This window comes from Pan troglodytes, chromosome 8 (genome assembly GCF_028858775.2).
Source record: "Pan troglodytes isolate AG18354 chromosome 8, NHGRI_mPanTro3-v2.0_pri, whole genome shotgun sequence".
Taxonomy (NCBI): domain Eukaryota; kingdom Metazoa; phylum Chordata; class Mammalia; order Primates; family Hominidae; genus Pan; species Pan troglodytes.
Window position 1 is genome coordinate 52,459,075 of NC_072406.2, and position 27,416 is coordinate 52,486,490.

Genomic DNA, 27,416 nt, shown 5'->3' on the forward strand with positions numbered 1-27,416 from the left:
CCACAAAAAGAGTGTTTCAAAACTGCTCTGTCTCAAGGAAGATTCAATTCTGTGAGTTGAATACACACAACACAAAGAAGTTACTGGGAATTCATCTGTCTAGCATTTAACTGAGAAATCCCGTTTCCAACGAAGGCCTCAAAGTGGTCCAAATATCCTCTTGCAAACTTAACAAACAGAGTGTTTCCAAACTGCTCTATGAAAAGAAAGGGGAAACTCTGTGAGTTGAACGCACACATCACAAAGTAGTTTCTGAGAATGATTCTGTCTAGTTTTTAAATGAAGATATTTCCTTTAATACAATTGGCCTCAAATCGCTTGAAATCTCCACTTGTAAAATCCACAAAAAGAGTGTTTCAAATCTGCTCTGTCTAAAGAAAGGTTCAACTCTGTGAGTTGAATACACACAACACAAAGAAGTTACTGAGAATTCATCTGTCTAGCTTTATATGAAGAAATCCCGTTTCCAACGAAGGCCTCAAAGAGTTTTAAATATCCCCTTGCAGACTTAAGAAACAGAGCGTTTCCAAACTGCTCTATGAAAAGAAAGTTTAAACTCTCTGTGTTGAATGCACACATCACAAAGTGGTTTCTGAGAATGATTCTGTCTGGTTTTTATACAAAGATATTTCGATTTCTAAGATTGGCCTCAAATCGGTTGAAATCTCGACTTGCAAATTCCACAAAAAGAGTGTTTCAAAACTGCTCTGTCTGAAGGAAGGGTCAACTCTGTGAGTTGAATACACACAACACAAAGAAGTTACTGGGAATTCATCTGTCTAGGATTTAACTGAGAAATCCCGTTTCCAACGAAGTCCTCAAAGGGGTCCAAATATCCCCTTGCAAACTTAACAAACAGAGTCTTTCCAAACTGCTCTATGAAAAGAAAGGTGCAACTCTGTGAGTTGAACGCACACATCATAAAGAAGTTTCTGAGAATGGTTCTGTCTAGTTTTTAAACGAAGATATCTCCTTTAATACAATTGGCCTCAAATCGCTTGAAATCTCCACTTGTAAAATCCACAAAAAGAGTGTTTCAAATCTGCTCTGTGTAAAGAAAGGTTCAACTCTGTGAGTTGAATACACACAACACAAAGAAGTTACTGAGAATTCATCTGTCTAGCTTTATATGGAGAAATCAAGTTTCCAACGAAGGCCTCAAGGAGGTCTAAGTATCTCCTTGCAGACTTAAGAAACAGAGTGTTTCCAAACTGCTCTATGAAAAGAAAGGTTAAACTCTGTGAGTTGAACGCACACATCAAAAACTGGTTTCTGAGAATGATTCTGTCTAGTTTTTATACAAAGATATTTCGATTTCTAAGACTGGCCTCAAATCGCTTGAAATCTCCACTTGCAAATTCCACAAAAAGAGTGTTTCAAAACTGCTCTGTCTCAAGGAAGATTCAATTCTGTGAGTTGAATACACACAACACAAAGAAGTTACTGGGAATTCATCTGTCTAGCATTTAACTGAGAAATCCCGTTTCCAACGAAGGCCTCAAAGTGGTCCAAATATCCTCTTGCAAACTTAACAAACAGAGTGTTTCCAAACTGCTCTATGAAAAGAAAGGTGAAACTCTGTGAGTTGAACGCACACATCACAAAGTAGTTTCTGAGAATGATTCTGTCTAGTTTTTAAATGAAGATATTTCCTTTAATACAATTGGCCTCAAATCGCTTGAAATCTCCACTTGTAAAATCCACAAAAAGAGTGTTTCAAATCTGCTCTGTCTAAAGAAAGGTTCAACTCTGTCAGTTGAATACACACAACACAAAGAAGTTACTGAGAATTCATATGTCTAGCTTTATATGAAGAAATCCCGTTTCCAACGAAGGCCTCAAGGATGTCTAAATATCCCCTTGCAGACTTAAGAAACAGAGTGTTTCCAAACTGCTCTATGAAAAGAAAGATTAAACTCTGTGAGTTGAACGCACACATCACAAACTGGTTTCTGAGAATGATTCTGTCTAGTTTTCATACAAAGGTATTTCGATTTCTAAGATTGGCCTCAAATCGCTTGAAATCTCCAATTGCAAATTCCACAAAAAGAGTGTTTCAAAACTGCTCTGTCTCATGGAAGATTCAACTCTGTGAGTTGAATACACACAACACAAAGAAGTTACTGGGAATTCATCTGTCTAGCATTTAACTGAGAAATCCCGTTTCCAACGAAGGCCTCAAAGTGGTCCAAATATCCTCTTGCAAACTTAACCAACAGAGTGTTTCCAAACTGCTCTATGAAAAGAAAGGTGAAACTCTGTGAGTTGAACGCACACATCACAAAGTGGTTTCTGAGAATGATTCTGTCTAGTTTTTATACAAAGATATTTCAATTTCTAAGACCGGCCTCAAATCGCTTGAAATCTCCACTTGCAAATTCCACAAAGAGAGTGTTTCCAAACTGCTCTGTCTCAAGGAAGATTCAATTCTGTGAGTTGAATACACACAACACAAAGAAGTTACTGGGAATTCATCTGTCTAGCATTTAACTGAGAAATCCCGTTTCCAACGAAGGCCTCAAAGTGGTCCAAATATCCTCTTGCAAACTTAACAGAGTTTTTCCAAACTGCTCTATGAAAAGAAAGGTGCAACTCTGTGAGTTGAACGCACACATCACAAAGTAGTTACTGAGAATGGTTCTGTCTAGTTTTTAAATGAAGATATTTCCTTTTATACAATTGGCCTCAAATCGCTTGAAATCTCCACTTGTAAAATCCACAAAAAGAGTGTTTCAAATCTGCTCTGTCTAAAGAAAGGTTCAACTCTGTGAGTTGAATACACACAACACAAAGAAGTTACTGAGAATTCATCTGTCTAGCTTTATATGAAGAAATCCCGTTTCCAACGAAGGCCTCAAGGAGGTCTAAATATCCCCTTGCAGACTTAAGAAACAGACTGTTTCCAAACTGATCTATGAAAAGAAAGATTAAACTCTGTGAGTTGAACGCACACATCAAAAACTGGTTTCTGAGAATGATTCTGTCTAGTTTTTATACAAAGATATTTCGATTTCTAAGATTGGCCTCAAATCGCTTGAAATCTCCACTTGCAAATTCCACAAAAAGAGTGTTTCAAAACTGCTCTGTCTCAAGGAAGATTCAACTCTCTGAGTTGAATACACACAACACAAAGAAGTTACTGGGAATTCATCTGTCTAGCATTTAACTGAGAAATCCCGTTTCCAACGAAGGCCTCAAAGTGGTCCAAATATTCTCTTGCAAACTTAACAAACAGAGTGTTTCCAAACTGCTCTATGAAAAGAAAGGTGAAACTCTGTGGGTTGAACGCACACATCACAAAGTAGTTTCTGAGAATGATTCTGTTTAGTTTTTAAATGAAGATATTTCCTTTAATACAATTGGCCTCAAATCGCTTGAAATCTCCAATTGTAAAATCCACAAAAAGAGTGTTTCAAATCTGCTCTGTCTAAAGAAAGGTTCAACTCTGTGAGTTGAATACACACAACACAAAGAAGTTACTGAGAATTCATCTGTCTAGCTTTATATGAAGAAATCCCGTTTCCAACGAAGGCCTCAAAGAGGTTTAAATATCCCGTTGCAGACTTAAGAAACAGAGTGTTTCCAAACTGCTCTATGAAAAGAAAGGTTTAACTCTGTGAGTTGAATGCACACATCACAAAGTGGTTTCTGAGAATGATTCTGTCTGTTTTTATACAAAGATATTTCGATTTCTAAGATTGGCCTCAAATCGCTTGAAATCTCCACTTGTAAAACCCACAAAAAGAGTGTTTCAAATCTGCTCTGTCTAAAGAAAGGTTCAACTCTGTGAGTTGAATACACACAACACAAAGAAGTTACTGGGAATTCATCTGTCTAGCATTTAACTGAGAAATCCCGTTTCCAACGAAGGCCTCAAAGTGGTCCAAATATCCCCTTGCAGACTTAAGAAACAGTGTTTCCAAACTGCTCTATGAAAAGAAAGTTTAAACTCTCTGAGTTGAATGCACACATCACAAAGTGGTTTCTGAGAATGATTCTGTCTGGTTTTTATACAAAGATATTTCGATTTCTAAGATTGGCCACAAATCTCTTGAAATCTCCACTTGCAAATTCCACAAAAAGAGTGTTTCAAAACTGCTCTGTCTAAAGGAAGGTTCAACTCTGTGAGTTGAATACACACAACACAAAGAAGTTACTGGGAATTCATCTATCTAGCATTTAACTGAGAAATCCCGTTTCCAACGAAGGCCTCAAAGGGGTCCAAATATCCCCTTGCAAACTTAACAAACAGAGTCCTTCCAAACTGCTCTATGAAAAGAAAGGTGAAACTCTGTGAGTTGAACGCACTCATCATAAAGTAGTTTCTGAGAATGGTTACGTCTAGTTTTTAAAGGAAGATATTTCCTTTAATACAAGTGGCCACAAATCGCTTGAAATCTCCACTTGTAAAACCCACAAAAAGAGTGTTTCAAATCTGCTCTGTCTAAAGAAAGGTTCAACTCTGTGAGTTCAATACACACAACACAAAGAAGTTACTGAGTATTCATCTGTCTAGCTTTATATGAAGAAATCCCGTTTCCAACGAAGGCCTCAAGGAGGTCTAAATATCCCCGTGCAGACTTAAGAAACAGAGTGTTTCCAAACTGCTCTATGAAAAGAAAGTTTAAACTCTCTGAGTTGAACGCACACATCATAAGGAAGTTTCTGAGAATGATTCTGTCTAGTTTTTATACAAAGATATTTCGATTTCTAAGACTGGCCTCAAATCGCTTGAAATCTCCACTTGCAAATTCCACAAAAAGAGTGTTTCAAAACTGCTCTGTCTCAAGGAAGGTTCAACCCTGTGAGTTGAATACACACAACACAAAGAAGTTACTGGGAATTCATCTGTCTAGCATTTAACTGAGAAATCCCGTTTCCAACGAAGGCCTCAAAGGGGTCCAAATATCCTCTTGCAAACTTAACAAACAGAGTGTTTCCAAACTGCTCTATGAAAAGAAAGGTGAATCTCTGTGAGTTGAACGCACACATCACAAAGTAGTTTCTGAGAATGGTTCTGTCTATTTTTTAAACGAAGATATTTCCTTTAATACAATTGGCCTCAAATCGCTTGAAATCTCCAGTTGTAAAATCCACAAAAAGTGTGTTTCAAATCTGCTCTGTCTAAAGAAAGGTTCAACTCTGTGGGTTGAATACACACAACACAAAGAAGTTACTGAGAATTCATCTGTCTAGCTTTATATGAAGAAATCCCGTTTCCAACGAAGGCCTCAAGGAGGTCTAAATATCCCCTTGCAGACTTAAGAAACAGAGTGTTTCCAAACTGCTCTATGAAAAGAAAGTTGAAACTCTCTGTGTTGAATGCACCCATCACAAAGTGGTTTCTGAGAATGATTCTGTCTGGTTTTTATACAAAGATATTTCGATTTCTAAGATTGGCCTCAAATCGCTTGAAATCTCCACTTGCAAATTCCACAAAAAGAGTGTTTCAAAACTGCTCTGTCTAAAGGAAGGTTCAATTCTGTGAGTTGAATACACACAACACAAAGAAGTTACTGGGAATTCATCTGTCTAGGATTTAACTGAGAAATCCCGTTTCCAACGAAGGCCTCAAAGGGGTCCAAATATCCCCTTGCAAACTTAACAAACAGAGTCTTTCCAAACTGCTCTATGAAAAGAAAGGTGAAACTCTGTGAGTTGAACGCACACATCATAAAGAAGTTGCTGAGAATGGTTCTGTCTAGTTTTTAAACGAAGATATCTCCTTTAATACAATTGGCCTCAAATCGCTTGAAATCTCCACTTGTAAAATCCACAAAAAGAGTGTTTCAAATCTGCTCTGTGTAAAGAAAGGTTCAACTCTGTGAGTTGAATACACACAACACAAAGAAGTTACTGGGAATTCATCTGTCTAGCATTTAAATGAGAAATCCCGTTTCCAACGAAGGCCTCAAAGTGGTCCAAATATCCTCTTGCAAACTTAACAAACAGAGTGTTTCCAAACTGCTCTATGAAAAGAAAGGTGAAACTCTGTGAGTTGAACGCACACATCACAAAGTGGTTTCTGAGAATGATTCTGTCTAGTTTTTATACAAAGATATTTCAATTTCTAGGACCGGCCTCAAATCGCTTGAAATCTCCACTTGCAAATTCCACAAAGAGAGTGTTTCCAAACTGCTCTGTCTCAAGGAAGATTCAATTCTGTGAGTTGAATACACACAACACAAAGAAGTTACTGGGAATTCATCTGTCTAGCATTTAACTGAGAAATCCCGTTTCCAACGAAGGCCTCAAAGTGGTCCAAATATCCTCTTGCAAACTTAACAAACAGAGTGTTTCCAAACTGCTCTATGAAAAGAAAGGTGAAACTCTGTGAGTTGAACGCACACATCACAAAGTAGTTTCTGAGAATGATTCTGTCTAGTTTTTAAATGAAGATATTTCCTTTAATACAATTGGCCTCAAATCGCTTGAAATCTCCACTTTTAAAATCCACAAAAAGAGTGTTTCAAATCTGCTCTGTCTAAAGAAAGGTTCAACTCTGTGAGTTGAATACACACAACACAAAGAAGTTATTGAGAATTCATCTGTCTAGCTTTATATGAAGAAATCCCGTTTCCAACGAAGGCCTCAAAGAGTTTTAAATATCCCCTTGCAGACTTAAGAAACAGAGTGTTTCCAAACTGCTCTATGAAAAGAAAGTTTAAACTCTCTGTGTTGAATGCACACATCACAAAGTGGTTTCTGAGAATGATTCTGTCTGGTTTTTATACAAAGATATTTCGATTTCTAAGATTGGCCTCAAATCGCTTGAAATCTCCAGTTGCAAATTCCACAAAAAGAGTGTTTCAAAACTGCTCTGTCTCAAGGAAGTTTCAACTCTGTGAGTTGAATACACACAACACAAAGAAGTTACTGGGAATTCATCTGTCTAGCATTTAACTGAGAAATCCCGTTTCCAACGAAGGCCTCAAAGGGGTCCAAATATCCTCTTGCAAACTTAACAAACAGAGTGTTTCCAAACTACTCTATGAAAAGAAAGGTGAATCTCTGTGAGTTGAACGCACACATCACAAAGTAGTTTCTGAGAATGGTTCTGTCTAGTTTTTAAACGAAGATATTTCCTTTAATACAATTGGCCTCAAATCGCTTGAAATCTCCACTTGTAAAATCCACAAAAAGAGTGTTTCAAATCTGCTCTGTCTAAAGAAAGGTTCAACTCTGTGAGTTGAATACACACAACACAAAGAAGTTACTGAGAATTCATCTGTCTAGCTTTATATGAAGAAATCCCGTTTCCAACGAAGGCCTCAAGGAGGTCTAAATATCCCCTTGCAGACTTAAGAAACAGAGTGTTTCCAAACTGCTCTATGAAAAGAAAGTTGAAACTCTCTGTGTTGAATGCACCCATCACAAAGTGGTTTCTGAGAATGATTCTGTCTGGTTTTTATACAAAGATATTTCGATTTCTAAGATTGGCCTCAAATCGCTTGAAATCTCCACTTGCAAATTCCACAAAAAGAGTGTTTCAAAACTGCTCTGTCTAAAGGAAGGTTCAATTCTGTGAGTTGAATACACACAACACAAAGAAGTTACTGGGAATTCATCTGTCTAGCATTTAAATGAGAAATCCCGTTTCCAACGAAGGCCTCAAAGGGGTCCAAATATCCCCTTGCAAACTTAACAAACAGAGTCTTTCCAAACTGCTCTATGAAAAGAAAGGTGAAACTCTGTGAGTTGAACGCACACATCATAAAGAAGTTTCTGAGAATGGTTCTGTCTAGTTTTTAAACGAAGATATCTCCTGTAATACAATTGGCCTCAAATCGCTTGAAATCTCCACTTGTAAAATCCAAAAAAAGAGTGTTTCAAATCTGCTCTGTGGAAAGAAAGGTTCAACTCTGTGAGTTGAATACACACAACACAAAGAAGTTACTGAGAATTCATCTGTCTAGCTTTATATGAAGAAATCAAGTTTCCAACGATGGCCTCAAGGAGGTCTAAGTATCTCCTTGCAGACTTAAGAAACAGAGTGTTTCCAAACTGCTCTATGAAAAGAAAGGTTAAACTCTGTGAGTTGAACGCACACATCACAAAGTGGTTTCTGAGAATGATTCTGTCTAGTTTTTATACAAAGATATTTCGATTTCTAAGACTGGACTCAAATCGCTTGAAATCTCCACTTGCAAATTCCACAAAAACAGTGTTTCAAAACTGCTCTGTCTCAAGGAAGATTCAACTCTGTGAGTTGAATACACACAACACAAAGAAGTTACTGGGAATTCATCTGTCTAGCATTTAACTGAGAAATCCCGTTCCCAACGAAGGCCTCAAAGTGGTCCAAATATCCTCTTGCAAACTTAACAAACAGAGTGTTTCCAAACTGCTCTATGAAAAGAAAGGTGAAGCTCTGTGAGTTGAACGCACACATCACAAAGTAGTTTCGGAGAATGATTCTGTCTAGTTTTTAAATGAAGATATTTCCTTTAATACAATTGTCCTCAAATCGCTTGAAATCTCCACTTGTAAAATCCACAAAAAGAGTGTTTCAAATCTGCTCTGTCTAAAGAAAGGTTCAACTCTGTGAGTTCAATACACACAACACAAAGAAGTTACTGAGAATTCATCTGTCTAGCTTTATATAAGAAATACCGTTTCCAACGAAGGCCTCAAAGAGGTTTAAATATCCCCTTGCAGACTTAAGAAACAGAGTGTTTCCAAACTGCTCTATGAAAAGAAAGGTTTAACTCTGTGAGTTGAATGCACACATCACAAAGTGGTTTCTGAGAATGATTCTGTCTGGTTTTTATAAAAAGATATTTCGATTTCTAAGATTGGCCTCAATTCACTTGAAATCTCCAATTGTAAAACCCACAAAAAGAGTGTTTCACATCTGCTCTGTCTAAAGAAAGGTTCAACTCTGTGAGTTGAATACACACAACACAAAGAAGTTACTGGGAATTCTTCTGTCTAGCATTTAACTGAGAAATCCCGTTTCCAACGAAGGCCTCAAAGTGGTCCAAATATCCTCTTGCAAACTTAACAGAGTTTTTCCAAACTGCTCTATGAAAAGAAAGGTGCAACTCTGTGAGTTGAACGCACACATCACAAAGTAGTTACTGAGAATGGTTCTGTCTAGTTTTTAAACGAAGATATTTCCTTTTATACAATTGGCCTCAAATCGCTTGAAATCTCCACTTGTAAAATCCACAAAAAGAGTGTTTCAAATCTGCTCTGTCTAAAGAAAGGTTCAACTCTGTGAGTTGAATACACACAACACAAAGAAGTTACTGAGAATTCATCTGTCTAGCTTTATATGAAGAAATCCCGTTTCCAACGAAGGCCTCAAGGAGGTCTAAATATCCCCTTGCAGACTTAAGAAACAGACTGTTTCCAAACTGATCTATGAAAAGAAAGATTAAACTCTGTGAGTTGAACGCACACATCAAAAACTGGTTTCTGAGAATGATTCTGTCTAGTTTTTATACAAAGATATTTCGATTTCTAAGATTGGCCTCAAATCGCTTGAAATCTCCACTTGCAAATTCCACAAAAAGAGTGTTTCAAAACTGCTCTGTCTCAAGGAAGATTCAACTCTGTGAGTTGAATACACACAACACAAAGAAGTTACTGGGAATTCATCTGTCTAGCATTTAACTGAGAAATCCCGTTCCCAACGAAGGCCTCAAAGTGGTCCAAATATTCTCTTGCAAACTTAACAAACAGAGTGTTTCCAAACTGCTCTATGAAAAGAAAGGTGAAACTCTGTGGGTTGAATGCACACATCACAAAGTGGTTTCTGAGAATGATTCTGTCTGGTTTTTATACAAAGATATTTCGATTTCTAAGATTGGCCACAAATCGCTTGAAATCTCCACTTGCAAATTCCACAAAAAGAGTGTTTCAAAACTGCTCTGTCTAAAGGAAGGTTCAACTCTGTGAGTTGAATACACACAACACAAAGAAGTTACTGGGAATTCATCTATCTAGCATTTAACTGAGAAATCCCGTTTCCAACGAAGGCCTCAAAGGGGTCCAAATATCCCCTTGCAAACTTAACAAACAGAGTCTTTTCAAACTGCTCTATGAAAAGAAAGGTGAAACTCTGTGAGTTGAACGCACTCATCATAAAGTAGTTTCTGAGAATGGTTACGTCTAGTTTTTAAACGAAGATATTTCCTTTAATACAAGTGGCCACAAATCGCTTGAAATCTCCACTTGTAAAACCCACAAAAAGAGTGTTTCAAATCTGCTCTGTCTAAAGAAAGGTTCAACTCTGTGAGTTCAATACACACAACACAAAGAAGTTACTGAGAATTCATCTGTCTAGCTTTATATGAAGAAATCCCGTTTCCAACGAAGGCCTCAAGGAGGTCTAAATATCCCCTTGCAGACTTCAGAAACAGAGTGTTTCCAAACTGCTCTATGAAAAGAAAGTTTAAACTCTCTGAGTTGAACGCACACATCATAAAGAAGTTTCTGAGAATGATTCTGTCTAGTTTTTATACAAAGATATTTCGATTTCTAAGACTGGCCTCAAATCGCTTGAAATCTCCACTTGCAAATTCCACAAAAAGAGTGTTTCAAAACTGCTCTGTCTCAAGGAAGATTCAACTCTGTGAGTTGAATACACACAACACAAAGAAGTTACTGGGAATTCATCTGTCTAGCATTTAACTGAGAAATCCCGTTTCCAACGAAGGCCTCAAAGTGGTCCAAATATCCTCTTGCAAACTTAACAAACAGAGTGTTTCCAAACTGCTCTATGAAAAGAAAGGTGAAACTCTGTGAGTTGAACGCACACATCACAAAGTGGTTTCTGAGAATGATTCTGTCTAGTTTTTATACAAAGATATTTCAATTTCTAAGACTGGCCTCAAATCGCTTGAAATCTCCAGTTGCAAATTCCACAAAAAGAGTGTTTCAAAACTGCTCTGTCTCAAGGAGGATTCAATTCTGTGAGTTGAATACACACAACACAAAGAAGTTACTGGGAATTCATCTGTCTAGCATTTAACTGAGAAATCCCGTTTCCAACGAAGGCCTCAAAGTGGTCCAAATATCCTCTTGCAAACTTAACAAACAGAGTGTTTCCAAACTGCTCTATGAAAAGAAAGGTGAAACTCTGTGAGTTGAACGCACACATCACAAAGTAGTTTCTGAGAATGATTCTGTCTAGTTTTTAAATGAAGATATTTCCTTTAATACAATTGGCCTCAAATCGCTTGAAATCTCCAATTGTAAAATCCACAAAAAGAGTGTTTCAAGTCTGCTCTGTCTAAAGAAAGGTTCAACTCTGTGAGTTGAATACACACAACACAAAGAAGTTACTGAGAATTCATCTGTCTAGCTTTATATGAAGAAATCCCGTTTCCAACGAAGGCCTCAAAGAGTTTTAAATATCCCCTTGCAGACTTAAGAAACAGAGTGTTTCCAAACTGCTCTATGAAAAGAAAGGTTTAACTCTGTGAGTTGAATGCACACACCACAAAGTGGTTTCTGAGAATGATTCTGTCTGGTTTTTATAAAAAGATATTTCGATTTCTAAGATTGGCCTCAATTCGCTTGAAATCTCCAATTGTAAAACCCACAAAAAGAGTGTTTCAAATCTGCTCTGTCTAAAGAAAGGTTCAACTCTGTGAGTTGAATACACACAACACAAAGAAGTTACTGGGAATTCATCTGTCTAGCATTTAACTGAGAAATCCCGTTTCCAACGAAGGCCTCAAAGTGGTCCAAATATCCTCTTGCAAACTTAACAGAGTTTTTCCAAACTGCTCTATGAAAAGAAAGGTGCAACTCTGTGAGTTGAACGCACACATCACAAAGTAGTTACTGAGAATGGTTCTGTCTAGTTTTTAAACGAAGATATTTCCTTTTATACAATTGGCCTCAAATCGCTTGAAATCTCCACTTGTAAAATCCACAAAAAGAGTGTTTCAAATCTGCTCTGTCTAAAGAAAGGTTCAACTCTGTGAGTTGAATACACACAACACAAAGAAGTTACTGAGAATTCATCTGTCTAGCTTTATATGAAGAAATCCCGTTTCCAACGAAGGCCTCAAGGAGGTCTAAATATCCCCTTGCAGACTTAAGAAACAGACTGTTTCCAAACTGATCTATGAAAAGAAAGATTAAACTCTGTGAGTTGAACGCACACATCAAAAACTGGTTTCTGAGAATGATTCTGTCTAGTTTTTATACAAAGATATTTCGATTTCTAAGATTGGCCTCAAATCGCTTGAAATCTCCACTTGCAAATTCCACAAAAAGAGTGTTTCAAAACTGCTCTGTCTCAAGGAAGATTCAACTCTGTGAGTTGAATACACACAACACAAAGAAGTTACTGGGAATTCATCTGTCTAGCATTTAACTGAGAAATCCCGTTCCCAACGAAGGCCTCAAAGTGGTCCAAATATTCTCTTGCAAACTTAACAAACAGAGTGTTTCCAAACTGCTCTATGAAAAGAAAGGTGAAACTCTGTGGGTTGAACGCACACATCACAAAGTAGTTTCTGAGAATGATTCTGTTTAGTTTTTAAATGAAGATATTTCCTTTAATACAATTGGCCTCAAATCGCTTGAAATCTCCAATTGTAAAATCCACAAAAAGAGTGTTTCAAATCTGCTCTGTCTAAAGAAAGGTTCAACTCTGTGAGTTGAATACACACAACACAAAGAAGTTACTGAGAATTCATCTGTCTAGCTTTATATGAAGAAATCCCGTTTCCAACGAAGGCCTCAAAGAGGTTTAAATATCCCGTTGCAGACTTAAGAAACAGAGTATTTCCAAACTGCTCTATGAAAAGAAAGGTTTAACTCTGTGAGTTGAATGCACACATCACAAAGTGGTTTCTGAGAATGATTCTGTCTGGTTTTTATACAAAGATATTTCGATTTCTAAGATTGGCCTCAAATCGCTTGAAATCTCCACTTGTAAAACCCACAAAAAGAGTTTTTCAAATCTGCTCTGTCTAAAGAAAGGTTCAACTCTGTGAGTTGAATACACACAACACAAAGAAGTTACTGGGAATTCATCTGTCTAGCATTTAACTGAGAAATCCCGTTTCCAACGAAGGCCTCAAAGTGGTCCAAATATCCCCTTGCAGACTTAAGAAACAGAGTGTTTCCAAACTGCTCTATGAAAAGAAAGTTTAAACTCTCTGAGTTGAATGCACACATCACAAAGTGGTTTCTGAGAATGATTCTGTCTGGTTTTTATACAAAGATATTTCGATTTCTAAGATTGGCCACAAATCGCTTGAAATCTCCACTTGCAAATTCCACAAAAAGAGTGTTTCAAAACTGCTCTGTCTAAAGGAAGGTTCAACTCTGTGAGTTGAATACACACAACACAAAGAAGTTACTGGGAATTCATCTATCTAGCATTTAACTGAGAAATCCCGTTTCCAACGAAGGCCTCAAAGGGGTCCAAATATCCTCTTGCAAACTTAACAAACAGAGTCTTTTCAAACTGCTCTATGAAAAGAAAGGTGAAACTCTGTGAGTTGAACGCACTCATCATAAAGTAGTTTCTGAGAATGGTTACGTCTAGTTTTTAAACGAAGATATTTCCTTTAATACAAGTGGCCACAAATCGCTTGATATCTCCACTTGTAAAACCCACAAAAAGAGTGTTTCAAATCTGCTCTGTCTAAAGAAAGGTTCAACTCTGTGAGTTCAATACACACAACACAAAGAAGTTACTGAGAATTCATCTGTCTAGCTTTATATGAAGAAATCCCGTTTCCAACGAAGGCCTCAAGGAGGTCTAAATATCCCCTTGCAGACTTCAGAAACAGAGTGTTTCCAAACTGCTCTATGAAAAGAAAGTTTAAACTCTCTGAGTTGAACGCACACATCATAAAGAAGTTTCTGAGAATGATTCTGTCTAGTTTTTATACAAAGATATTTCGATTTCTAAGACTGGCCTCAAATCGCTTGAAATCTCCACTTGCAAATTCCACAAAAAGAGTGTTTCAAAACTGCTCTGTCTCAAGGAAGATTCAACTCTGTGAGTTGAATACACACAACACAAAGAAGTTACTGGGAATTCATCTGTCTAGCATTTAACTGAGAAATCCCGTTTCCAACGAAGGCCTCAAAGTGGTCCAAATATCCTCTTGCAAACTTAACAAACAGAGTGTTTCCAAACTGCTCTATGAAAAGAAAGGTGAAACTCTGTGAGTTGAACGCACACATCACAAAGTGGTTTCTGAGAATGATTCTGTCTAGTTTTTATACAAAGATATTTCAATTTCTAAGACTGGCCTCAAATCGCTTGAAATCTCCAGTTGCAAATTCCACAAAAAGAGTGTTTCAAAACTGCTCTGTCTCAAGGAAGATTCAATTCTGTGAGTTGAATACACACAACACAAAGAAGTTACTGGGAATTCATCTGTCTAGCATTTAACTGAGAAATCCCGTTTCCAACGAAGGCCTCAAAGTGGTCCAAATATCCTCTTGCAAACTTAACAAACAGAGTGTTTCCAAACTGCTCTATGAAAAGAAAGGTGAAACTCTGTGAGTTGAACGCACACATCACAAAGTAGTTTCTGAGAATGATTCTGTCTAGTTTTTAAATGAAGATATTTCCTTTAATACAATTGGCCTCAAATCGCTTGAAATCTCCAATTGTAAAATCCACAAAAAGAGTGTTTCAAGTCTGCTCTGTCTAAAGAAAGGTTCAACTCTGTGAGTTGAATACACACAACACAAAGAAGTTACTGAGAATTCATCTGTCTAGCTTTATATGAAGAAATCCCGTTTCCAACGAAGGCCTCAAAGAGTTTTAAATATCCCCTTGCAGACTTAAGAAACAGAGTGTTTCCAAACTGCTCTATGAAAAGAAAGGTTTAACTCTGTGAGTTGAATGCACACATCACAAAGTGGTTTCTGAGAATGATTCTGTCTAGTTTTTAAATGAAGATATTTTCTTTAATACAATTGGCCTCAAATCGCTTGAAATCTCCAATTGTAAAATCCACAAAAAGAGTGTTTCAAATCTGCTCTGTCTAAAGAGAGGTTCAACTCTGTGAGTTGAATACACACAACACAAAGAAGTTACTGAGAATTCATCTGTCTGGCTTTATATGAAGAAATCTCGTTTCCAACAAAGGCCTCAAGGAGGTCTAAATATCCCCTTGCAGACTTAAGAAACAGAGTGTTTCCAAACTGCTCTATGAAAAGAAAGGTAAACTCTGTGAGCTGAATGCACACATCACAAAGTGGTTTCTGAGAATGATTCTGTCTGGTTTTTATACAAAGATATTTTGATTTCTAAGATTGGCCTCAAATCGCTTGAAATCTCCAGTTGCAAATTCCACAAAAAGAGTGTTTCAAAACTGCTCTGTCTGAAGGAAGGGTCAACTCTGTGAGTTGAATACACACAACACAAAGAAGTTACTGGGAATTCATCTGTCTAGCATTTAACTGAGAAATCCCTTTTCCAACGAAGGCCTCAAAGGGGTCCAAATATCCTCTTGCAAACTTAACAAACAGAGTGTTTCTAAACTGCTCTGTGAAAAGAAAGGTGAAACTCTGGGAGTTGAACGCACACATCACAAAGTAGTTTCTGAGAATGGTTCTGTCTAGTTTTTAAACGAAGTTATTTCCTTTAATACAATTGGCCTCAAATCGCTTGAAATCTCCACCTGTAAAATCCACAAAAAGAGTGTTTCAAATCTGCTCTGTCTAAAGAAAGGTTCAACTCTGTGAGTTGAATACACACAACCCAAAGAAGTTACTGAGAATTCATCTGTCTAGCTTTATATGAAGAAATCCCGTTTCCAACGAAGGCCTTAAGGAGGTCTAAATATCCCCTTGCAGACTTAAGAAACAGACTGTTTCCAAACTGATCTATGAAAAGAAAGATTAAACTCTGTGAGTTGAACGCACACATCAAAAACTGGTTTCTGAGAATGATTCTGTCTAGTTTTTATACAAAGATATTTCGATTTCTAAGATTGGCCTCAAATCGCTTGAAATCTCCACTTGCAAATTCCACAAAAAGAGTGTTTCAAAACTGCTCTGTCTCAAGGAAGATTCAACTCTGTGAGTTGAATACACACAACACAAAGAAGTTACTGGGAATTCATCTGTCCAGCATTTAACTGAGAAATCCCGTTTCCAACGAAGGCCTCAAAGTGGTCCAAATATTCTCTTGCAAACTTAACAAACAGAGTGTTTCCAAACTGCTCTATGAAAAGAAAGGTGAAACTCTGTGGGTTGAACGCACACATCACAAAGTAGTTTCTGAGAATGATTCTGTTTAGTTTTTAAATGAAGATATTTCCTTTAATACAATTGGCCTCAAATCGCTTGAAATCTCCAATTGTAAAATCCACAAAAAGAGTGTTTCAAATCTGCTCTGTCTAAAGAAAGGTTCAACTCTGTGACTTGAATACACACAACACAAAGAAGTTACTGAGAATTCATCTGTCTAGCTTTATATGAAGAAATCCCGTTTCCAACGAAGGCCTCAAAGAGGTTTAAATATCCCGTTGCAGACTTAAGAAACAGAGTGTTTCCAAACTGCTCTATGAAAAGAAAGGTTTAACTCTGTGAGTTGAATGCACACATCACAAAGTGGTTTCTGAGAATGATTCTGTCTGGTTTTTATACAAAGATATTTCGATTTCTAAGATTGGCCTCAAATCGCTTGAAATCTCCACTTGTAAAACCCACAAAAAGAGTGTTTCAAATCTCCTCTGTCTAAAGAAAGGTTCAACTCTGTGAGTTGAATACACACAACACAAAGAAGTTACTGGCAATTCATCTGTCTAGCATTTAACTGAGAAATCCCGTTTCCAACGAAGGCCTCAAAGTGGTCCAAATATCCCCTTGCAGACTTAAGAAACAGAGTGTTTCCAAACTGCTCTATGAAAAGAAAGTTTAAACTCTCTGAGTTGAATGCACACATCACAAAGTGGTTTCTGAGAATGATTCTGTCTGGTTTTTATACAAAGATATTTCGATTTCTAAGATTGGCCACAAATCGCTTGAAATCTCCACTTGCAAATTCCACAAAAAGAGTGTTTCAAAACTGCTCTGTCTAAAGGAAGGTTCAATTCTGTGAGTTGAACACACACAACACAAAGAAGTTACTGGGAATTCATCTGTCTAGGATTTAACTGAGAAATCCCGTTTCCAACGAAGGCCTCAAAGGGGTCCAAATATCCCCTTGCAAACTTAACAAACAGAGTCTTTCCAAACTGCTCTATGAAAAGAAAGGTGAAACTCTGTGAGTTGAACGCACACATCATAAAGAAGTTTCTGAGAATGGTTCTGTCTAGTTTTTAAACGAAGATATCTCCTTTAATACAATTGGCTTCAAATCGCTTGAAATCTCCACTTGTAAAACCCACAAAAAGAGTGTTTCAAATCTGCTCTGTGTAAAGAAAGGTTCAACTCTGTGAGTTGAATACACACAACACAAAGAAGTTACTGAGAATTCATCTGTCTAGCTTTATATGAAGAAATCAAGTTTCCAACGAAGGCCTCAAGGAGGTCTAAGTATCTCCTTGCAGACTTAAGAAACAGAGTGTTTCCAAACTGCTCTATGAAAAGAAAGGTTAAACTCTGTGAGTTGAACGCACACATCACAAAGTGGTTTCTGAGAATGATTCTGTCTAGTTTTTATACAAAGATATTTCGATTTCTAAGACTGGCCTCAAATCGCTTGAAATCTCCACTTGCAAATTCCACAAAAAGAGTGTTTCAAAACTGCTCTGTCTCAAGGAAGATTCAACTCTGTGAGTTGAATACACACAACACAAAGAAGTTACTGGGAATTCATCTGTCTAGCATTTAACTGAGAAATCCCGTTCCCAACGAAGGCCTCAAAGTGGTCCAAATATCCTCTTGCAAACTTAACAAACAGAGTGTTTCCAAACTGCTCTATGAAAAGAAAGATGAAGCTCTGTGAGTTGAACGCACACATCACAAAGTAGTTTCGGAGAATGATTCTGTCTAGTTTTTAAATGAAGATATTTCCTTTAATACAATTGTCCTCAAATCGCTTGAAATCTCCACTTGTAAAATCCACAAAAAGAGTGTTTCAAATCTGCTCTGTCTAAAGAAAGGTTCAACTCTGTGAGTTCAATACACACAACACAAAGAAGTTACTGAGAATTCATCTGTCTAGCTTTATATAAGAAATACCGTTTCCAACGAAGGCCTCAAAGAGGTTTAAATATCCCCTTGCAGACTTAAGAAACAGAGTGTTTCCAAACTGCTCTATGAAAAGAAAGGTTTAACTCTGTGAGTTGAATGCACACATCACAAAGTGGTTTCTGAGAATGATTCTGTCTGGTTTTTATAAAAAGATATTTCGATTTCTAAGATTGGCCTCAATTCGCTTGAAATCTCCACTTGTAAAACCTACAAAAAGAGTGTTTCAAATCTGCTCTGTCTAAAGAAAGGTTCAACTCTGTGAGTTGAATACACACAACACAAAGAAGTTACTGGGAATTCATCTGTCTAGCATTTAACTGAGAAATCCCGTTTCCAACGAAGGCCGCAAAGTGGTCCAAATATCCTCTTGCAAACTTAACAGAGTTTTTCCAAACTGCTCTATGAAAAGAAAGGTGCAACTCTGTGAGTTGAACTCACACATCACAAAGTAGTTACTGAGAATGGTTCTGTCTAGTTTTTAAACGAAGATATTTCCTTTAATACAATTGGCCTCAAATCGCTTGAAATCTCCACTTGTAAAATCCACAAAAAGAGTGTTTCAAATCTGCTCTGTCTAAAGAAAGGTTCAACTCTGTGAGTTGAATACACACAACACAAAGAAGTTACTGAGAATTCATCTGTCTAGCTTTACATGAAGAAATCCCGTTTCCAACGAAGGCCTCAAGGAGGTCTAAATATCCCCTTGCAGACTTAAGAAACAGACTGTTTCCAAACTGATCTATGAAAAGAAAGATTAAACTCTGTGAGTTGAACGCACACATCAAAAACTGGTTTCTGAGAATGATTCTGTCTAGTTTTTATACAAAGATATTTCGATTTCTAAGATTGGCCTCAAATCGCTTGAAATCTCCACTTGCAAATTCCACAAAAAGAGTGTTTCAAAACTGCTCTGTCTCAAGGAAGATTCAACTCTGTGAGTTGAATACACACAACACAAAGAAGTTACTGGGAATTCATCTGTCTAGCATTTAACTGAGAAATCCCGTTTCCAACGAAGGCCTCAAAGTGGTCCAAATATTCTCTTGCAAACTTAACAAACAGAGTGTTTCCAAACTGCTCTATGAAAAGAAAGGTGAAACTCTGTGGGTTGAACGCACACATCACAAAGTAGTTTCTGAGAATGATTCTGTTTAGTTTCTAATGAAGATATTTCCTTTAATACAATTGGCCTCAAATCGCTTGAAATCTCCAATTGTAAAATCCACAAAAAGAGTGTTTCAAATCTGCTCTGTCTAAAGAAAGGTTCAACTCTGTGACTTGAATACACACAACACAAAGAAGTTACTGAGAATTCATCTGTCTAGCTTTATATGAAGAAATCCCGTTTCCAACGAAGGCCTCAAAGAGGTTTAAATATCCCGTTGCAGACTTAAGAAACAGAGTGTTTCCAAACTGCTCTATGAAAAGAAAGGTTTAACTCTGTGAGTTGAATGCACACATCACAAAGTGGTTTCTGAGAATGATTCTGTCTGGTTTTTATACAAAGATATTTCGATTTCTAAGATTGGCCTCAAATCGCTTGAAATCTCCACTTGTAAAACACACAAAAAGAGTGTTTCAAATCTCCTCTGTCTAAAGAAAGGTTCAACTCTGTGAGTTGAATACACACAACACAAAGAAGTTACTGGGAATTCATCTGTCTAGCATTTAACTGAGAAATCCCGTTTCCAACGAAGGCCTCAAAGTGGTCCAAATATCCCCTTGCAGACTTAAGAAACAGAGTGTTTCCAAACTGCTCTATGAAAAGAAAGTTTAAACTCTCTGAGTTGAATGCACACATCACAAAGTGGTTTCTGAGAATGATTCTGTCTGGTTTTTATACAAAGATATTTCGATTTCTAAGATTGGCCACAAATCTCTTGAAATCTCCACTTGCAAATTCCACAAAAAGAGTGTTTCAAAACTGCTCTGTCTAAAGGAAGGTTCAACTCTGTGAGTTGAATACACACAACACAAAGAAGTTACTGGGAATTCATCTATCTAGCATTTAACTGAGAAATCCCGTTTCCAACGAAGGCCTCAAAGGGGTCCAAATATCCCCTTGCAAACTTAACAAACAGAGTGTTTCCAAACTGCTCTAAGAAAAGAAAGGTGAAACTCTGTGAGTTGAACGCACTCATCATAAAGTAGTTTCTGAGAATGGTTACGTCTAGTTTTTCAACGAAGATATTTCCTTTAATACAAGTGGCCACAAATCGCTTGAAATCTCCACTTGTAAAACCCACAAAAAGAGTGTTTCAAATCTGCTCTGTCTAAAGAAAGGTTCAACTCTGTGAGTTCAATACACACAACACAAAGAAGTTACTGAGAATTCATCTGTCTAGCTTTATATGAAGAAAACCCGTTTCCAACGAAGGCCTCAAGGAGGTCTAAATATCCCCGTGCAGACTTAAGAAACAGAGTGTTTCCAAACTGCTCTATGAAAAGAAAGTTTAAACTCTCTGAGTTGAACGCACACATCATAAGGAAGTTTCTGAGAATGATTCTGTCTAGTTTTTATACAAAGATATTTCGATTTCTAAGACTGGCCTCAAATCGCTTGAAATCTCCACTTGCAAATTCCACAAAAAGAGTGTTTCAAAACTGCTCTGTCTCAAGGAAGATTCAACTCTGTGAGTTGAATACACACAACACAAAGAAGTTACTGGGAATTCATCTGTCTAGCATTTAACTGAGAAATCCCGTTTCCAACGAAGGCCTCAAAGTGGTCCAAATATCCTCTTGCAAACTCAACAAACAGAGTGTTTCCAAACTGCTCTATGAAAAGAAAGGTGAAACTCTGTGAGTTGAACGCACACATCACAAAGTGGTTTCTGAGAATGATTCTGTCTAGTTTTTATACAAAGATATTTCAATTTCTAAGACTGGCCTCAAATCGCTTGAAATCTCCAGTTGCAAATTCCACAAAAAGAGTGTTTCAAAACTGCTCTGTCTCAAGGAAGATTCAATTCTGTGAGTTGAATACACACAACACAAAGAAGTTACTGGGAATTCATCTGTCTAGCATTTAACTGAGAAATCCCGTTTCCAACGAAGGCCTCAAAGTGGTCCAAATATCCTCTTGCAAACTTAACAAACAGAGTGTTTCCAAACTGCTCTATGAAAAGAAAGGTGAAACTCTGTGAGTTGAACGCACACATCACAAAGTAGTTTCTGAGAATGATTCTGTCTAGTTTTTAAATGAAGATATTTCCTTTAATACAATTGGCCTCAAATCGCTTGAAATCTCCAATTGTAAAATCCACAAAAAGAGTGTTTCAAATCTGCTCTGTCTAAAGAAAGGTTCAACTCTGTGAGTTGAATACACACAACACAAAGAAGTTACTGAGAATTCATCTGTCTAGCTTTATATGAAGAAATCCCGTTTCCAACGAAGGCCTCAAAGAGTTTTAAATATCCCCTTGCAGACTTAAGAAACAGAGTGTTTCCAAACTGCTCTATGAAAAGAAAGTTTAAACTCTCTGTGTTGAATGCACACATCACAAAGTGGTTTCTGAGAATGATTCTGTCTGGTTTTTATACAAAGATATTTCGATTTCTAAGATTGGCCTCAAATCGCTTGAAATCTCCACTTGCAAATTCCACAAAAAGAGTGTTTCAAAACTGCTCTGTCTCAAGGAAGGTTCAACCCTGTGAGTTGAATACACACAACACAAAGAAGTTACTGGGAATTCATCTGTCTAGCATTTAACTGAGAAATCCCGTTTCCAACGAAGGCCTCAAAGTGGTCCAAATATCCTCTTGCAAACTTAACAAACAGAGTGTTTCCAAACTGCTCTATGAAAAGAAAGGTGAAGCTCTGTGAGTTGAACGCACACATCACAAAGTAGTTTCTGAGAATGATTCTGTCTAGTTTTTAAATGAGGATATTTCCTTTAATACAATTGGCCTCAAATCGCTTGAAATCTCCACTTGTAAAATCCACAAAAAGAGTGTTTCAAATCTGCTCTGTCTAAAGAAAGGTTCAACTCTGTGAGTTGAATACACACAACACAAAGAAGTTACTGAGAATTCATCTGTCTAGCTTTATATGAAGAAATCCCGTTTCCAACGAAGGCCTCAAAGAGTTTTAAATATCCCCTTGCAGACTTAAGAAACAGAGTGTTTCCAAACTGCTCTATGAAAAGAAAGTTTAAACTCTCTGTGTTGAATGCACACATCACAAAGTGGTTTCTGAGAATGATTCTGTCTGGTTTTTATACAAAGATATTTCGATTTCTAAGATTGGCCTCAAATCGCTTGAAATCTCCACTTGCAAATTCCACAAAAAGAGTGTTTCAAAACTGCTCTGAATCAAGGAAGGTTCAACTCTGTGAGTTGAATACACACAACACAAAGAAGTTACTGGGAATTCATCTGTCTAGCATTTAACTGAGAAATCCCGTTTCCAACGAAGGCCTCAAAGTGGTCCAAATATCCTCTTGCAAACTTAACAAACAGAGTGTTTCCAAACTGCTCTATGAAAAGAAAGGTGAAACTCTGTGAGTTGAACGCACACATCACAAAGTGGTTTCTGAGAATGATTCTGTCTAGTTTTTATACAAAGATATTTCAATTTCTAAGACTGGCCTCAAATCGCTTGAAATCTCCAGTTGCAAATTCCACAAAAAGAGTGTTTCAAAACTGCTCTGTCTCAAGGAAGGTTCAATTCTGTGAGTTGAATACACACAACACAAAGAAGTTACTGGGAATTCATCTGTCTAGCATTTAACTGAGAAATCCCGTTTCCAACGAAGTCCTCAAAGTGGTCCAAATATCCTCTTGCAAACTTAACAAACAGAGTGTTTCCAAACTGCTCTATGAAAAGAAAGGTGAAACTCTGTGAGTTGAACGCACACATCACAAAGTAGTTTCTGAGAATGATTCTGTCTACTTTTTAAATGAAGATATTTCCTTTAATACAATTGGCCTCAAATCGCTTGAAATCTCCAATTGTAAAATCCACAAACAGAGTGTTTCAAATCTGCTCTGTCTAAAGAAAGGTTCAACTCTGTGAGTTGAATACACACAACACAAAGAAGTTACTGAGAATTCATCTGTCTAGCTTTATATGAAGAAATCCCGTTTCCAACGAAGGCCTCAAAGAGTTTTAAATATCCCCTTGCAGACTTAAGAAACAGAGTGTTTCCAAACTGCTCTATGAAAAGAAAGGTTTAACTCTGTGAGTTGAATGCACACATCACAAAGTGGTTTCTGAGAATGATTCTGTCTAGTTTTTAAATGAAGATATTTCCTTTAATACAATTGGCCTCAAATCGCTTGAAATCTCCAATTGTAAAATCCACAAAAAGAGTGTTTCAAATCTGCTCTGTCTAAAGAGAGGTTCAACTCTGTGAGTTGAATACACACAACACAAAGAAGTTACTGAGAATTCATCTGTCTGGCTTTATATGAAGAAATCTCGTTTCCAACAAAGGCCTCAAGGAGGTCTAAATATCCCCTTGCAGACTTAAGAAACAGAGTGTTTCCAAACTGCTCTATGAAAAGAAAGGTAAACTCTGTGAGCTGAATGCACACATCACAAAGTGGTTTCTGAGAATGATTCTGTCTGGTTTTTATACAAAGATATTTTGATTTCTAAGATTGGCCTCAAATCGCTTGAAATCTCCAGTTGCAAATTCCACAAAAAGAGTGTTTCAAAACTGCTCTGTCTGAAGGAAGGGTCAACTCTGTGAGTTGAATACACACAACACAAAGAAGTTACTGGGAATTCATCTGTCTAGCATTTAACTGAGAAATCCCGTTTCCAACGAAGGCCTCAAAGGGGTCCAAATATCCTCTTGCAAACTTAACAAACAGAGTGTTTCCAAACTGCTCTGTGAAAAGAAAGGTGAAACTCTGGGAGTGGAACGCACACATCACAAAGTAGTTTCTGAGAATGGTTCAGTCTAGTTTTTAAACGAATATATTTCCTTTAATACAAGTGGCCTCAAATCGCTTGAAATCTCCACTTGTAAAACCCACAAAAAGAGTGTTTCAAATCTGCTCTGTCTAAAGAAAGGTTCAACTCTGTGAGTTCAATACACACAACACAAAGAAGTTACTGAGAATTCATCTGTCTAGCTTTATATGAAGAAATCCCGTTTCCAACGAAGGCCTCAAGGAGGTCTAAATATCCCCTTGCAGACTTAAGAAACAGAGTGTTTCCAAACTGCTCTATGAAAAGAAAGTTTAAACTCTCTGTGTTGAATGCACACATCACAAAGTGGTTTCTGAGAATGATTCTGTCTGGTTTTTATACAAAGATATTTCGATTTCTAAGATTGGCCTCAAATCGCTTGAAATCTCCACTTGCAAATTCCACAAAAAGAGTGTTTCAAAACTGCTCTGTCTGAAAGAAGGGTCAACTCTGTGAGTTGAATACACACAACACAAAGAAGTTACTGGGAATTCATCTGTCTAGCATTTAACTGAGAAATCCCGTTTCCAACGAAGGCCTCAAAGGGGTCCAAATATCCTCTTGCAAACTTAACAAACAGAGTGTTTCCAAACTGCTCTATGAAAAGAAAGGTGAAACTCTGTGAGTTGAACGCACACATCACAAAGTAGTTTCTGAGAATGGTTCTGTCTAGTTTTTAAACGAATATATTTCCTTTAATACAATTGGCCTCAAATCGCTTGAAATCTCCACTTGTAAAATCCACAAAAAGAGTGTTTCAAATCTGCTCTGTCTAAAGAAAGGTTCAACTCTGTGAGTTGAATACACACAACACAAAGAAGTTACTGAGAATTCATCTGTCTAGCTTTATATGAAGAAATCCCGTTTCCAACGAAGGCCTCAAGGAGGTCTAAATATCCCCTTGCAGACTTAAGAAACAGAGTGTTTCCAAACTGCTCTATGAAAAGAAAGTTTAAACTCTCTGAGTTGAACGCACACATCATAAAGAAGTTTCTGAGAATGATTCTGTCTAGTTTTTATACAAAGATATTTCGATTTCTAAGACTGGCCTCAAATCGCTTGAAATCTCCACTTGCAAATTCCACAAAAAGAGTGTTTCAAAACTGCTCTGTCTCAAGGAAGATTCAACTCTGTGAGTTGAATACACACAACACAAAGAAGTTACTGGGAATTCATCTGTCTAGCATTTAACTGAGAAATCCCGTTTCCAACGAAGGCCTCAAAGTGGTCCAAATATCCTCTTGCAAACTTAACAAACAGAGTGTTTCCAAACTGCTCTATGAAAAGAAAGGTGAAACTCTGTGAGTTGAACGCACACATCACAAAGTGGTTTCTGAGAATGATTCTGTCTAGTTTTTATACAAAGATATTTCAATTTCTAAGACTGGCCTCAAATCGCTTGAAATCTCCAGTTGCAAATTCCACAAAAAGAGTGGTTCAAAACTGCTCTGTCTCAAGGAAGATTCAATTCTGTGAGTTGAATACACACAACACAAAGAAGTTACTGGGAATTCATCTGTCTAGCATTTAACTGAGAAATCCCGTTTCCAACGAAGGCCTCAAAGTGGTCCAAATATCCTCTTGCAAACTTAACAAACAGAGTGTTTCCAAACTGCTCTATGAAAAGAAAGGTGAAACTCTGTGAGTTGAACGCACACATCACAAAGTAGTTTCTGAGAATGATTCTGTCTAGTTTTTAAATGAAGATATTTCCTTTAATACAATTGGCCTCAAATCGCTTGAAATCTCCAATTGTAAAATCCACAAAAAGAGTGTTTCAAATCTGCTCTGTCTAAAGAAAGGTTCAACTCTGTGAGTTGAATACACACAACACAAAGAAGTTACTGAGAATTCATCTGTCTAGCTTTATATGAAGAAATCCCGTTTCCAACGAAGGCCTCAAAGAGTTTTAAATATCCCCTTGCAGACTTAAGAAACAGAGTGTTTCCAAACTGCTCTATGAAAAGAAAGGTTTAACTCTGTGAGTTGAATGCACACATCACAAAGTGGTTTCTGAGAATGATTCTGTCTGGTTTTTATACAAAGATATTTCGATTTCTAAGATTGGCCTCAAATCGCTTGAAATCTCCACTTGTAAAACCCACAAAAAGAGTGTTTCAAATCTGCTCTGTCTAAAGAAAGGTTCAACTCTGTGAGTTGAATACACACAACACAAAGAAGTTACTGGGAATTCATCTGTCTAGCATTTAACTGAGAAATCCCGTTTCCAACGAAGGCCTCAAAGTGGTCCAAATATCCCCTTGCAGACTTAAGAAACAGAGTGTTTCCAAACTGCTCTATGAAAAGAAAGTTTAAACTCTCTGAGTTGAATGCACACATCACAAAGTGGTTTCTGAGAATGATTCTGTCTGGTTTTTATACAAAGATATTTCGATTTCTAAGATTGGCCACAAATCGCTTGAAATCTCCACTTGCAAATTCCACAAAAAGAGTGTTTCAAAACTGCTCTGTCTAAAGGAAGGTTCAACTCTGTGAGTTGAATACACACAACACAAAGAAGTTACTGGGAATTCATCTATCTAGCATTTAACTGAGAAATCCCGTTTCCAACGAAGGCCTCAAAGGGGTCCAAATATCCCCTTGCAAACTTAACAAACAGAGTCTTTCCAAACTGCTCTATGAAAAGAAAGGTGAAACTCTGTGAGTTGAACGCACTCATCATAAAGTAGTTTCTGAGAATGGTTCTGTCTAGTTTTTAAACGAAGATATTTCCTTTAATACAAGTGGCCACAAATCGCTTGAAATCTCCACTTGTAAAACCCACAAAAAGAGTGTTTCAAATCTGCTCTGTCTAAAGAAAGGTTCAACTCTGTGAGTTGAATACACACAACACAAAGAAGTTACTGAGAATTCATCTGTCTAGCTTTATATGAAGAAATCCCGTTTCCAACGAAGGCCTCAAGGAGGTCTAAATATCCCCTTGCAGACTTAAGAAACAGAGTGTTTCCAAACTGCTCTATGAAAAGAAAGTTTAAACTCTCTGAGTTGAACGCACACATCATAAAGAAGTTTCTGAGAATGATTCTGTCTAGTTTTTATACAAAGATATTTCGATTTCTAAGACTGGCCTCAAATCGCTTGAAATCTCCACTTGCAAATTCCACAAAAAGAGTGTTTCAAAACTGCTCTGTCTCAAGGAAGATTCAACTCTGTGAGTTGAATACACACAACACAAAGAAGTTACTGGGAATTCATCTGTCTAGCATTTAACTGAGAAATCCCGTTTCCAACGAAGGCCTCAAAGTGGTCCAAATATCCTCTTGCAAACTTAACAAACAGAGTGTTTCCAAACTGCTCTATGAAAAGAAAGGTGAAACTCTGTGAGTTGAACGCACACATC